The sequence below is a fragment of the Ovis aries genome, chromosome 13, assembly GCF_016772045.2.
Source record: "Ovis aries strain OAR_USU_Benz2616 breed Rambouillet chromosome 13, ARS-UI_Ramb_v3.0, whole genome shotgun sequence".
Classification (NCBI taxonomy): Eukaryota; Metazoa; Chordata; class Mammalia; order Artiodactyla; family Bovidae; genus Ovis; species Ovis aries.
In genome coordinates, this window is record NC_056066.1 from 11,725,692 (window position 1) to 11,738,483 (window position 12,792).

At 41.9% G+C, this 12,792-nt stretch overlaps 1 non-coding gene across 1 annotated transcript; it reads right to left on the reverse strand.

Annotated features, from left to right (window-relative positions):
• Positions 1-12,376: 12,376 nt before the first annotated feature.
• LOC114117690 (U6 spliceosomal RNA) lies at positions 12,377-12,483 on the reverse strand. The gene has a single exon (XR_003591348.1). It is a non-coding gene; the product is annotated as a U6 spliceosomal RNA (small nuclear RNA).
• Between the last annotated feature and the right edge of the window lie 309 nt (positions 12,484-12,792).

Here is a 12,792-nt window from a genome sequence, read left to right on the forward strand (position 1 = left end):
GATGCCTTGCCAATAGGCACCTAAATAAAAGGTGCCCCTAGAAACAACTCTCCCAGAGCCATCTGACATCATTTGGCTGCTTCCCCGGTGAACACCATGAAACAAACAAATGAAGGATTCTCTTTCTGATCACTTCGGCTCCTGAGAGAGAAGTCCTTGACACGTGCACAGCCACTTGAAAACTTTTCAAGATTTGTGCAATTCAAGTTTCCACTTTTTAAGAGGTTAAGGAGTCCCAGGTAAGCAATATCACTACGGTTTCACAGAACCTTTCCGTGTCACAGCAGTGTTGCTGGCATTTCAGAACAGGCATCTTTAAGAATATGACCCAGAATAAGAATGACCAGTCTCCCACTCCACTCCAGGCACTCGCACCTTGAGAAAAGAGAGACCAGCAGGTGCAAAGGCTCTGTGACAAGGGGTTCTATCATCATTTCCACCTACGACTACCATGGGTTTGTAATGCTCGAGTGCTATCCACAAATTCCTCTCAAAAGCATTTGTGTCATCATTGTCAAGGCCATCTCCATCAATGCGTTATGCTCATCATGTAAAGACTTGAGAATTTACATTAACTTACAGCTTCTACTCCTAAGGTTCATAAGCAGAGAAACAAATATGCATAAACACCTATAATCTTTCTTTAGTAATGAAATGACTGAAACTCACCAGCATAAGTTTGAAGTTAAGACAAATTTATTGCTCAAACCATCATGTTTTCACTTAGCTCTGTTGGCCGACGACAGAGCAATTTTAAGGGTTGTGTGCTGTTAGCTGATCGTATCCCAGACAGACCACACAACCCTTTGCAGTTTCCAAATAAACTGGCAGACCTGTCTCTAAATGGGTTTTTCATGTTGACTTCCTTCTTCAGATTTGGAGCAGGAATGGCTTTTCCATGACTTACTTTGGGAGCTAGTTCCAATTAGACTTCCTCGTGGCTTTAAATGCTCCTTTCTGTGAAGGGCATCACACCTAAAACTTTAGTTGGAGGCTGAGGGGCTGGAGAAAAGTTTTGCTGACTAATAAGTAAAGTTCAGATCTGTGTCAGGGTAACAGATGGTATTGCCACAGTCAAAACCTCCGCTCACTAATCACTCATCTGTGTGAATATACAAAGTCAGCAGCAGACAGACACAATTTACAGATGGAAAAACACGAAGAAAGGATTCGTGATGTGTTTGAAGTTCCCCATGGAGAGGGATAATTCTAGAATTATCATCTAGGAGTCTGAGCATCTAATTCACTCCTTAATTACTCAAATTCTCTGAGTTTTTATTTTTTAATCTCCAAAAATAAAAGTAGTAACATCAAACATAATAGTCACATTATAAGACATAATGATGGGATTCAATAAACACCTCTTACCCAAGTATAGTGTCTGGTTCAGGGTAAGCAGCGAATAAATGTTAAATCTCTTCCATTAGTTATTTAAAAAATTCAATACCATATGTCTTTCTGAACAGGTGTACTTAAAAGTACACCAATTTTGACAAAGAAGATTTCAAGAAGGAAACACTTTGAAAGAGTCATGATCAAGACTGCAGAAAGGAAACATCACTTTGTAAATCAACTATACCTCAATAAAATAAATTTTTAAAAAAGATCACAGGAAGGAGAAACAAAGTAGAAAGGTTGATGTGAGCATCATGATAGTTTCAGAAACCCTTACCCAGGTGTTCGTGGGATGAACTGATCCAGGTGGAAATTAAGAACATATATAAAACACATTTGATTTTGCCACCCGTGCCGCCAAACTGAATTAAAGGGTGAACATGAACAAAAGGGCAATGCCAGGATGAGGATGTGAATAGTCGGATTTTATGAAAGGAATTTCTTCTTCTCTATATTTATAGATGTAGAGATTCCTAGAGCTGGAACTTGCAGAATAATTAGTCAATGGGTAGATTCCAAGAGTTGTGTGATTTCCTGTAATCTTAAATAAAATATCATATGCACTTTAATGTATGTGCTTTCTAGGGACAATATGCATATATTTCATCAGATTCTCAGAGGAATGGATGACTCCCCAAAAGTTCAAAGTCACTGATTCAGACCAGTCTTATTCTTTATCTCTGGCCCTTTCTAACCTACAAGCACACACTTCACTCTCTTCCTAGCTTCTGATATAGTCTGGAGCCTGACAGAACTTTTGGGGTTCTGCCCCTTGTTCTTCTGGTCTCTCCAGAATGCTCTGGACATGAGGAATTAAAGGTAATGGGAAAACGAAATGAAAATCAATAAATGTCCATCTGGGAAAAGCACTGAGGTTAGGGTGGCTTATATAGTTGCTAAGTTTACATATAGATTCCAGAGTCCTCCTCTGTGATACCCTAAGAGCTGACCTGTGGAGAAAACGTTGTTATAAGAAGCTCATCATTAGATGTTGTCACCAGGACTAATGTGAAATCTCCAAAGAGCTCCCAGGTGGAGTTCAGCGGTGGTCCTTCCAGCACCTGCTATAGGAGATGACGCGAATCCACTGTACCCTCTTCCCACCAGGTCCTCACTAGATAATTAGGTGATGGGCCTGGTGTTTTGGAGGCTCTACTCTGCCCTACGCCAGGCAGTCAGCATACATAATCTTATATCCACCAGTCCTCTCTGAGAAGAACCCCGCTCCTCACCCATTGGCTCTGACTTGTATGAGGTACTACATCTCAGTGGAGGAACTTGAAATAGGATGTGGGTCTTCTGAGTCCGTCATAAATATTCTTTCCTCTTCACCTTTGGTCTCTACACTTGGAACAACCAAAAAAAATGGTTTTGAGCACACACTCTCAAAGAATGTTTCTATTTTATTTCTAAATCATATGCATATGATTTACAAATAAATCATATTTACATATATATACATATTCAAGTTACTTATAAAATATATATACACACACATAGTATTAGAGACATGACAGGCTATCAGCCATTCTGAAAGGAGCGGCCAGATTCTGCTAGTCTTGGAAGGATGGGGCCTCAGAAATTAGGAAGACATTAGTCTCTCCCACGGCTTCGTTTAAAGGATTCAGGTCAGTCAGCTCAGTTGCTCAGCTGTGTTCTACTCTTTGTGACCCCATGGACTGCAGCACACCAGGCCTCCCTGTCCATCACCAACTCCCAGAGCCTACTCAAATTCAAGTCCATTGAGTCAGCGATGCCATCCAACCACCTCATCCTCTGTTGTCCCCTTCTCCTCCCGCCTTCAATCTTTCCTGCCACCAGGGTCTTTTCAAATGAGTCAGCTCTTCGCATCAGGTGGCCAAAATATTGGAGTTTCAGCTTCAGCATCAGTCCTTCCAATGAATATTCAGGATTGATCTCCTTTAGAATGGACTGGTTGGATCTCCTTGCAGTCCAAGGGGCTCTCAAGAGTCTTCTCCAACACCACAGTTCAAAAGCATCAATTCTTCAGTGCTCCGCTTTCTTTATAGTCCAACTCTCACATCCACACATGACTACTGGAAAACCATAGCCTTGACTAGACGGACCTTTGTTGACAAAGTAATGTCTCTGCTTTTTAATATGCTGTCTAGGTTGGTCATAGCTTTTCTTTAAGGAGCAAGAAGTGAGTGAAGTCGCTCAGACGTGCCCAACTGTTTGTGACCGCGTGGACTGTAGCCCACCAGGTGACCATCCATGGAACTTTCCAGGCAAGAGTACTGGAGTGGGTTGCCATTTCCTTCTCCAGGGGATCTTCTCGATCCAGGGATTGAACCCACGTTTCCTTCATTGCAGGCAGACACTTTACCATCTGTTCCACCAGGGAATCTCCTAAGGGTTCCCTAAGGAGCAAGCATCTTTCAATTTCATGGCTGCAGTCACTATCTGCAGTGATTTTGGAGCCCCCCAAAATAAAGTCTGTCACTGTTTTCACTGTTTCCCCATCTATTTGCCATGAAGTGATGGGGCTGGATGCCATGATCTTAGTTTTCTGAATGTTGAGTTTTAAGCCAACGTTTTCACTCTCCTCTTTCACTTTCATCAAGAGGCTCTTTAGTTCTTCTTTGCTTTCTGCCATAAGGATAATGTCATCTACATATCTGAAGTTATTAATATTCAAAGGATTAGGTGGAACTTTATTGGAGGACATATGTACAAATTCTTAATGACCTTTCATTATGCATGGCACATATCTAATTTTTTCCCATTTACTCATAATTGTCCTCCTTATAAATTAGTGACTAAATTTGAATGAAAGTCAATTAACATGCTCTTAGGGCTTCCCAGGTGGTGCAGTGGTAAAGAATCCACCTGCCAATGCAGGAGACACAAGAGATGCAGGTTGGATCCCTGGGTCAGGAAGATCCCCTGGAGTAGGAAATGGCAACCCACTCCAGTATTCTTGCTTGGAAAATTCCATGGACAGAGGAGCCTGGTGAGCTACAGTCCATAATGTCACAAAGAGTCGGACACAACTGAGCACAGCACAGCAGCAGTATTATCATCGCATATATCATATACATGTTACATTATATTATCCCATGTAATACACGTATTGACATGTAAATATCATATATATTACAAAATAGATGCAGAGAGAAATTTGAAAGACGTGGATGAAAATTTAATAATGGGTTAGTTGTTGAAGATACAAAAATTATATTCTTACTATAAGCAATTATTTCTAAAATTCTAGGGAGTATAATATTACTAAATGTCATTATTTTTGAAAAATTTGATTGAACACTCATGACTGAACAATCTAGAATTCACTGTTGTTCAATTTACAAAATTAATAGTTTACTAAATTCAGCCTGTTCCCAAATGTGGTCTTAATAGGCTGTTGCAACCCAGGTGGAGGAAGTGATTTTTTCATGCCCCAAATCTTCTGTTTTCAGTCCCTTCCTTCAAGCATACAAAAACTTGTTGAAATTCAGATGATACACTTTCCTCTTTGCAGATGTTTTCATTTACTAACCAGAAGGTGCTGCATTCTTCTGTTTTCAACAAATTGGTTCAAAATGCTCTGCAACTCTTCTGCTTCAAATTTTCAAACTGACTAGAATATTGTTTCCAAGTTTTTTAAGCATAAAAATATTAAAATCTTTGCAAGTGATTCATTTAAACCATTTGCCTCAAAAGGAAAGTCACACGATGATAGTAACATTTCCCAAGACCCATTTTCAAAATTCTTTCTCTATAGCATGAGCTTCTTTCAGAAAGCTCTTGTTTTTTTTCCCCTCATGTTATTAATAAGTTGCACTGACCACAGAGGATGAGATGTTGGATGGCATCACCGACTCAATAGACATGAGCTTGAGCAAACTCTGGGAGCTAGTGAAGGGCAAGGAAGTCTGGTTGGCTGCAGTTCATGGGGTTGCAAAGAGTCAAACACAATCTAGCAGCAACACTGAACAACAACAGCAACACTGACCACAGAGGGATGAATTCAATGAACCTATTATTGCTCAGCAGCATACTCCAAAAGCCACTTTTCATCACAAGAAAAGTCAACAACCTGGAGCTCTTGTCTATTTTGCGAAAGAAAAAAAAATATGCAATTCATCTTTCTGTTCCCAACTGTTTCAACACTTGGCCACAAAGTAAGTAGCAAACCTTTGGATGGTAGAAAAAGTATTCATGGTCACTCCTTATCTTTACAAAGTATGTTAGATAGTCTACTATTGAAAATGTGGAAATGGGAGACTTCCCTTGTGGTCCAGTGGTTAAGACTCTGCCTCCCAATGCAGGAGGTGGGGGTTTGACCCCTATGTGGGGAACTGAGATCCCACATGCTGTGGGGGTGCTGTCAAAAATTTAAAAACAAAATAAATAAAAATTGTTTGAAATAAGTAAAATGTGGAAATGCAGTAAACCACTTTCCCAGGCATGAATCAGCTGATTATTCCCAAACATGCAGAAAGAAAGCACAGGAGGAATAAGACCCAGCATAACACCTGGTCTTAACTCAGAAACCATCAAACCACATGACTTGCAGCTCAAATGTGATTGTGTACATTAAACATTATGGAAAGGGAAATTTCCTTCATTTCTTTTTGGTATAGACAGCATTAAAATTTTTCTTCCCACATGCTAATGAGTTCCTTAAACCTTCATTTAGTATTTGCCCTTGTCCTCTGAAAGCTCCCATGCACCACCCACCCCAGAACCCCAGTGAACAGTAATCTTGCCCATTTTCTGGGCATCACATTTGTACCCTACACTCTGTCATGATTTTTGTCAGCTTCCCTCATCCAGCACAGATGTTTTTATCATCCTTTCCCTGGAAGGTATCATGCATGCTGTTTATTTTTAGCTAATCTCCTTTTAAAGTGTGAGTATCTATATTTTAGAATAAGAACACCTTATAAATCAAGAAGAAAAAACAGGGTAATAGCTTTTCAGAGAATCTCCAATAAACTTTTGAAATTTTTGTCCCATTTTCCAAAGGTCAGAGAGTAATTTAAAAGAAGAATGGAAGGGTTGCAATAAAGTAGCAGCTGTGTAGAATGAATACCTTTCTCTGTACCCACTAAACCGTGATTCATATAAAGCAAAGGTCTCTTGAACTAATGAATAGCTGTGAAAGTTAAAAATCTGTGCAGAGAGTAATATGTAGGTGCAGGGCACAGACTTCTGGCATTACAGCTACACTATAATTGAGCTCCTGGCTGGCAGAAAACACCTTTGAAGACTGATTATCTCTGTTTACCCATAGAACAGTGAAAGTTTGTTGAAGCCTATTTCCAATCATTTGCTTTTTCCACTAAACTAGAATTCCTCCAGTGCAGCCCAGGATGTGGGCAGAGAGCTTTCCAGTTCTGCACAGGGACTCAGAGACCCCAGTCTAGGTCTGACGGGGTTGGGAGGGGGTTAGGCTTAGGGCTGAAGTTCTGATCAGATGGTCAGAAATTCTAACCCTTTCCTGACACTATCCATTCACTTTATAATAAAATACAAGTCTCTTTTTAAAATCTCTTTGCTCATCTACAAAAGCCCCTGCTTTTTACTGCTCATTCACTCTGATATTGATAAATAATTCTCTAGGCTGCTTACTGATGGCGCCCACCCAATCAATGATTTCCAATCTGTGGTCACATGTATGTTCAAATGTATAAAAGATGCAGCAAAACCACAGTATTTACACGATTCCTTTTAACTGATTGCCACAAACACAGAGCCCCGGGAAGTGGGAACCATTTGTGAATCAAGAGTATTTTGCTTGCAGTGGAGGGAGTGGTTCCAGGGGCCTAGAGTCTGCACTTCCTGAAAATTCCCTACTTAAGAGTTGGCTCAGAGTAGAGATTTATTCAGTGAGCTGAACTATTCATGTCTTTAAAGTCACGAAGAACATAGCACACTGAACATCTGGTGTACTTCATACAATGCTTACCTCCTTCCTTTGTTTCTTTGGCAAACATTACATGCAAGTATATCTAGGACAGAAACTTCACTTCCTAAAACTCAGAATTAAAAGTCAGTAACTTGGGACTTCCCTGGCAGTCGAGTGGTTAAGGCTGCTTTCCAATGCACCAGGTGTGGGGTTCCATCCCTAGTCAGGGAGCTAAGATTCCACATGCCTCACGGTCAAAAACCTGAAACATCAGACAGAAGCAAGAAAGACTTCAAAAATGGTCCACATCAAAAAAAAAAAAAAAAATCATTGTAAAAGAAGTCAGTAACTTACTATTTGGGGCTTCCCAGGTGTTGCAGTGGTAAAGACCCCTCCTGCCAATGCAGGAGACGCAGAAGGCGGTTCAGTCCCTGGGTTGGGAAGATCCCCTGGAGGAGGAAATGGCAACCCACTTCAGTATTCTTGCCTGGGACATTCCAGGGACAGGAGAGCCTGGTGGGCTACACAGTCCATGGGGTCGTAAAAGAGTCAGACACAACTGAGCGGCTGGGAATGAATACAACTCATTGTTTATTAACCACCTACACTTCCACAATATGAGAAATGATTCTTAGAGGGTAGAGCACAAATGCCCTAAAAACACTATTAAGGAGCAACCTTGTCTTTAAGGATTTTAGAGCTGGTAAGATATCACTCAGATGAAGCTCTTCGTTCTACAGGTGTGAGAACGAAAGTCCAGAGAGGTCATGTGTCATTCTGAGGGTCAGCCCGTAGTGATGGTACCAAGACACTGGCCCAGCGGGGCCTCACCTGTGTCCTGTTACCTTCACCGCGGTGCTTTCTGATTGGCTAGAAGCATAGGCATACGTGATCCGAACCTATGAACTAACAACAAAAATTACACCAAGAATTTAGAAGTTCATCGCATTCTCCTTTACCACACACAGGATAGAAAGTGAATACCATCCGCTGCTGATTATGCTTGGAAATCCACTCTTCTATTTCACAATCTCACTGAACTATTTCTGGCTCCTGGCAAGTCTGACACAAATCCTGGAACACGCGACTGACATGGTGAGCTCCAGGGATCAGAGAGCTCGGTGGGAGAAAGGACCCCAACCCACGAAGAGCTATGCGACCCAGACATTCCGCCTGATGAGGAGGCTGGTGGCACAGCAGCATCCGCTCTGCCAAGTGCGCTCTTTCTCTTTTTTCAAAGCCCTGCTCAGTGATGGTCCTGCCTCAGCAGTGGCGTTTCGAACCACATTGTCACTTCACTATTATCTGCTTCGTGGCGTGCTGACAGCTAGGGGTGGAGATGGTCTTTCCTAGTCACACCCAACTTCTCCTTATTTTATCTTCCTGGTGAAGTGAAAGTCACTCAGTCCTGTCCGACTCTTTGCAACCCCATGGCCTATACAGTCCATGGACTTCTCCAGGCCAGGATACTGGAGTGGGGAGCCTTTCCCTTCTCCAGGGGATCTTCCCAACCCAGGGATCAATCCCAGGTCGCCCACATTGCAGGTGGATTCTTTACCAGCTGAGCCCTAAGGGAAGCCCAAGAATACTGGAGTGGGTAGCCTATCCCTTCTCCAGAGGATCCTCCCAACCCAGGAATCAAACTGGGGTTTCCTGCGTTGCAGGTGGATTCTTTACCAGAAGACAGACTATTCCTTCTATCACTAGACACAGACTTTATTTTTTTTTTCTTTATGGAGAAAATATGCTTTACTCATGATTTAGCTGACTGGGATTAGCAATTTATTTTTTGAAGTTTATTTTTATTTTCTTATTATTAATTAATTTTTATTGGCGTATAGTTGCTTTACAGTATTGTGTTAGCTTCTACTGCATAATAAAATGAATCATTATACATACAACGTATACCATACGTATACATATACCCCCTCTCTTTTGGATTTCCCTCCCATTCCGGTCACCGCAGAGCCCTGAGTAGAGTTCTCTGTGTTACGCAGTAAGTTCCCACCGTCTATTTTACACATAGCAGTGATAGTGTGTATGTGGTACTCCCAATCTCCCAATTCCCCCCACCCCTGCTTTCCCCTAGGTATCCATATGTTTGTTTTCTGCCTGCAGGCGCAGACTTTAAAATAACTTGCAAGTTTTCTGACAGGCTTATATCTGCAACACCAGAAAGTTAATATTACACGTGCGGAAGAATGACCCGTGAAATTAGGTCAACAGTAAACGAGTTCCCGTGCTGGGGAGTTCTGTTTGTCGGCAAATATTTGCTGAGCACCTTTGTGTGCTAAGCTGTGCGGCTGCAGAAATCCAGACAGCTTTCAGGATCTCTAGAATCCACTCTCCTTGGGAGGGAAGCTGAAGAGAGATTGCAGGGTGACAAGGGAGATTAATGAAGGACCAAAGAAATAGAACCCACTCCAGTGTTCTTGCCAGGAGAATCCCAGGGACAGAGGAGCCTGGTGGGCTTCCGTCTATGGGGTCGCACAGAGTCGGACATGACTGACGTGACTTAGTAGCAAAGAAACAGTGTCAGGGGCCTCTGGGCCAGCTGGGAGTCGTCAGTGGAATCTAACCCGGAGCGGGTGGGCAGAGATGACCTTCGAGCTGTTATCTGATAGCTAGGCAGAGAAAAGACAGGGGCAGCGACATCAAATAGTGAGCAGCTTTAATAGCGCTAGAGGGGATCGCAGGAGCTAAGAGTTCCGGCAGACCGGGTGTGGCAGGTCAGACGGGGGAAGCCGAAGCTTCCTCCTGTGGCTTCTCTTCCACAGAGCTCTTAGCACCCAAACACCGGAGATGACTGGGTATGCTTCGTCTGTTTGCCCAAAATGGATTTTAGAATTCCTAGACATTTTTGAAATTCAGCTCCCATTCACTTAGGTTTTCCACCTCTTTCCCAAAGACACAGCCCATCTGTGCCTGTGTCTTTGGGACAGTGTTTGTGACCAGTGTTTAGAATATCGCCCTCAGACTCAAAGCCTCTAAAGCACCATCAACAGAGCACAGCATGGAACATGAGAGGCATCCTTTCCCAGTGAAATGAAGAACTTGAGGAGGTCTTATCCATCGCCTTTTTTTTTTTTTTCCATCGCCTTTTTAAAAAAATTGATTTTATTATTTTTTAATTTATTTATTTTAATTGGAGGCTAATTACAATATTGTTAAAAGACGCTTACTCCTTGGAAGAAAAATTATGACCAACCTAGATAGCATATTGAAAAGCAGAGACATTTCTTTGCCAACTAAGGTCAAGGCTATGGTTTCTCCAGTGGTCATGTATGGATGTGAGAATTGGACTGTGAAGAAAGCTGAGTGCCGAAGAACTGATGCTTTTGAACTGTGGTGTTGGAGAAGACTCCAGAGTCCCTTGGACTGCAAGGAGATCCGACCAGTCCATTCTAACGGAGATCAGTCCTGGGATTTCTTTGGAAGGAATGATGCTAAAGCTGAAACTCCAGTACTTTGGCCACCTCATGCGCAGAGTTGACTCACTGGAAAAGACTCTGATGCTGGGAGGGATTGGGGGCAGGAGGAGAAGGGGGCGACAGAGGATGAGATAGCTGGATGGCATCACTGACTCGATGGATGTGAGTCTGAGTGAACTCCGGGAGTTGGTGATGAACAGGGAGGCCTGGCATGCTGCGATTCATGGGGTCGCAAAGAGCCGGACACGACTGAGTGACTGAACTGAACTGACATGAATCAGCCATGGGTTTATATGTGTTCCCCATCCTGAACCCCCCTCCCACCTCCCTCCTCATCCCACCACTCAGGGCCATCCCAGTGCACCAGCCCTGAGCACCCTGTCTCATGCATCAAACCTGGACTGGCGATCTATTTCACAGATGATAATATACATGTTTCAATGCTATTCTCTCAAATCATCCCACCCTTGCCTTCTCCCACAGAGTCCAAAAATCTGTGCTTTACATCTGTGTCTCTTTTGCTATCTCGCGTATAGGGTCATCATTACCATCTTTCTAAATTCCATATATATGCATTAACATACTATATTGGTATTTTTCTAACTTACTTCACTCTGTATAATAGGCTCCAGTTTCATCCACCTCATTAGAACTGATTCAAATGTATTCTTTTTAATGGCTGAGTAATACTCCATTGTGTATATGTACCACAGCTTTCTTATCCATTCATCTGCTGATGGACATCCAGGTTGTTTCCATGTCCTGGCTATTATAAACAGTGCTGCGATGAACACTGGGGTACACGTGTCTCTTTCAATTCTGGTTTCCTCAGTGTGTATGTCCAGCAGAGGGATTGCTGGGTCGTATAGCAGTTCTATTTCCAGTTTTTTAAGGAATCTCCACACTTTTCTCGATAGTGGCTATACCAGCTTGCATTCCCACCAACAGTGTTAACAGGGTTCCCTTTTCTCTGCACCCTCTCCAGCATTTATTGTTTGTAGACTTTTGGACAGCAGCCATTCTGACCAGCGTGAGATGGTACCTCATGGTGGTTTTGATTTGCATTTCTTTGATAATGAGTGATGTTGAGCATCTTTTCATGTGTTTGTTAGCCATCTGTATGTCTTCTTTGGAGAAATGTCTGTTTAGTTCTTTGGCCCATTTTTTGATTGGGTTGTTTATTTTTCTGAAATTGAGGTGCATGAGCTGCTTGTATATTTTTGAGATTAATTCTTTGTCAGTTGCTTTGTTTGCTATTATTTTCTCCCATTCTGAAGGCTGTCTTTTCACCTTGCTTATAATTTCCTTCATTGTGCAAAAGCTTTTAAGTTTAATTAGGTTCCATTTGTTTATTTTTGTTTTATTTCCATTACTCTGGGAGATGGGTCATAGAGGATATTGCTGTGATTTATGTCAGAGAGTGTTTTGCCTATGTTTTCTTCTAGGAGTTTTATAGTTTCTGGTCTTACATTTAGATCTTTAATCCATTTTGAGTTTATTTTTGTGTGCGGTGTTAGAAAGTGTTCTAGTTTCATTCTTTTACAAGTGGTTGACCAGTTTTCGCAGCACCACTTGTTAAAGAGATTGTCTTTTCTCCATTGTGTATTCTTGCCTCCTTCGTCAAAAATAAGTTGTCCATAGGTGCATGGATTTGTCTCTGGGCTTTCTATTTTATTCCAAAAATATGGAACACTTCATGAATTTGCATGTCATCCTTGCACAGGAGCCATGCTAATCTTCTCTGTATCATTCCAATTTTAGTATATGTGCTGCCAAAGCAAGCACCATCACCTTAATCAAAAATGATTTCCCATTTTGAAGAAGGTCCTTCCACTTACAGAAAATCTTTATCTCTTAAACTGTTGCTTCTTACAATAGCTAGCAAGACAGCATTATTGGTGGGTTTGTTTCTGCGTTTTGTCTTTGGAACTCCGAATGGCCCTAAAAATATAGCATATCTTCAACAGTTCAATGAGGGAAAAGGGGGTATGGGTGGTTCACAGAATTAAAAGTATAGAACATATTTATGGATTTCCCAGGTGGTGCTAGTGGTAAAGAACCAGCCTGCCAATGCAGGAGATGTAAGAGACATGA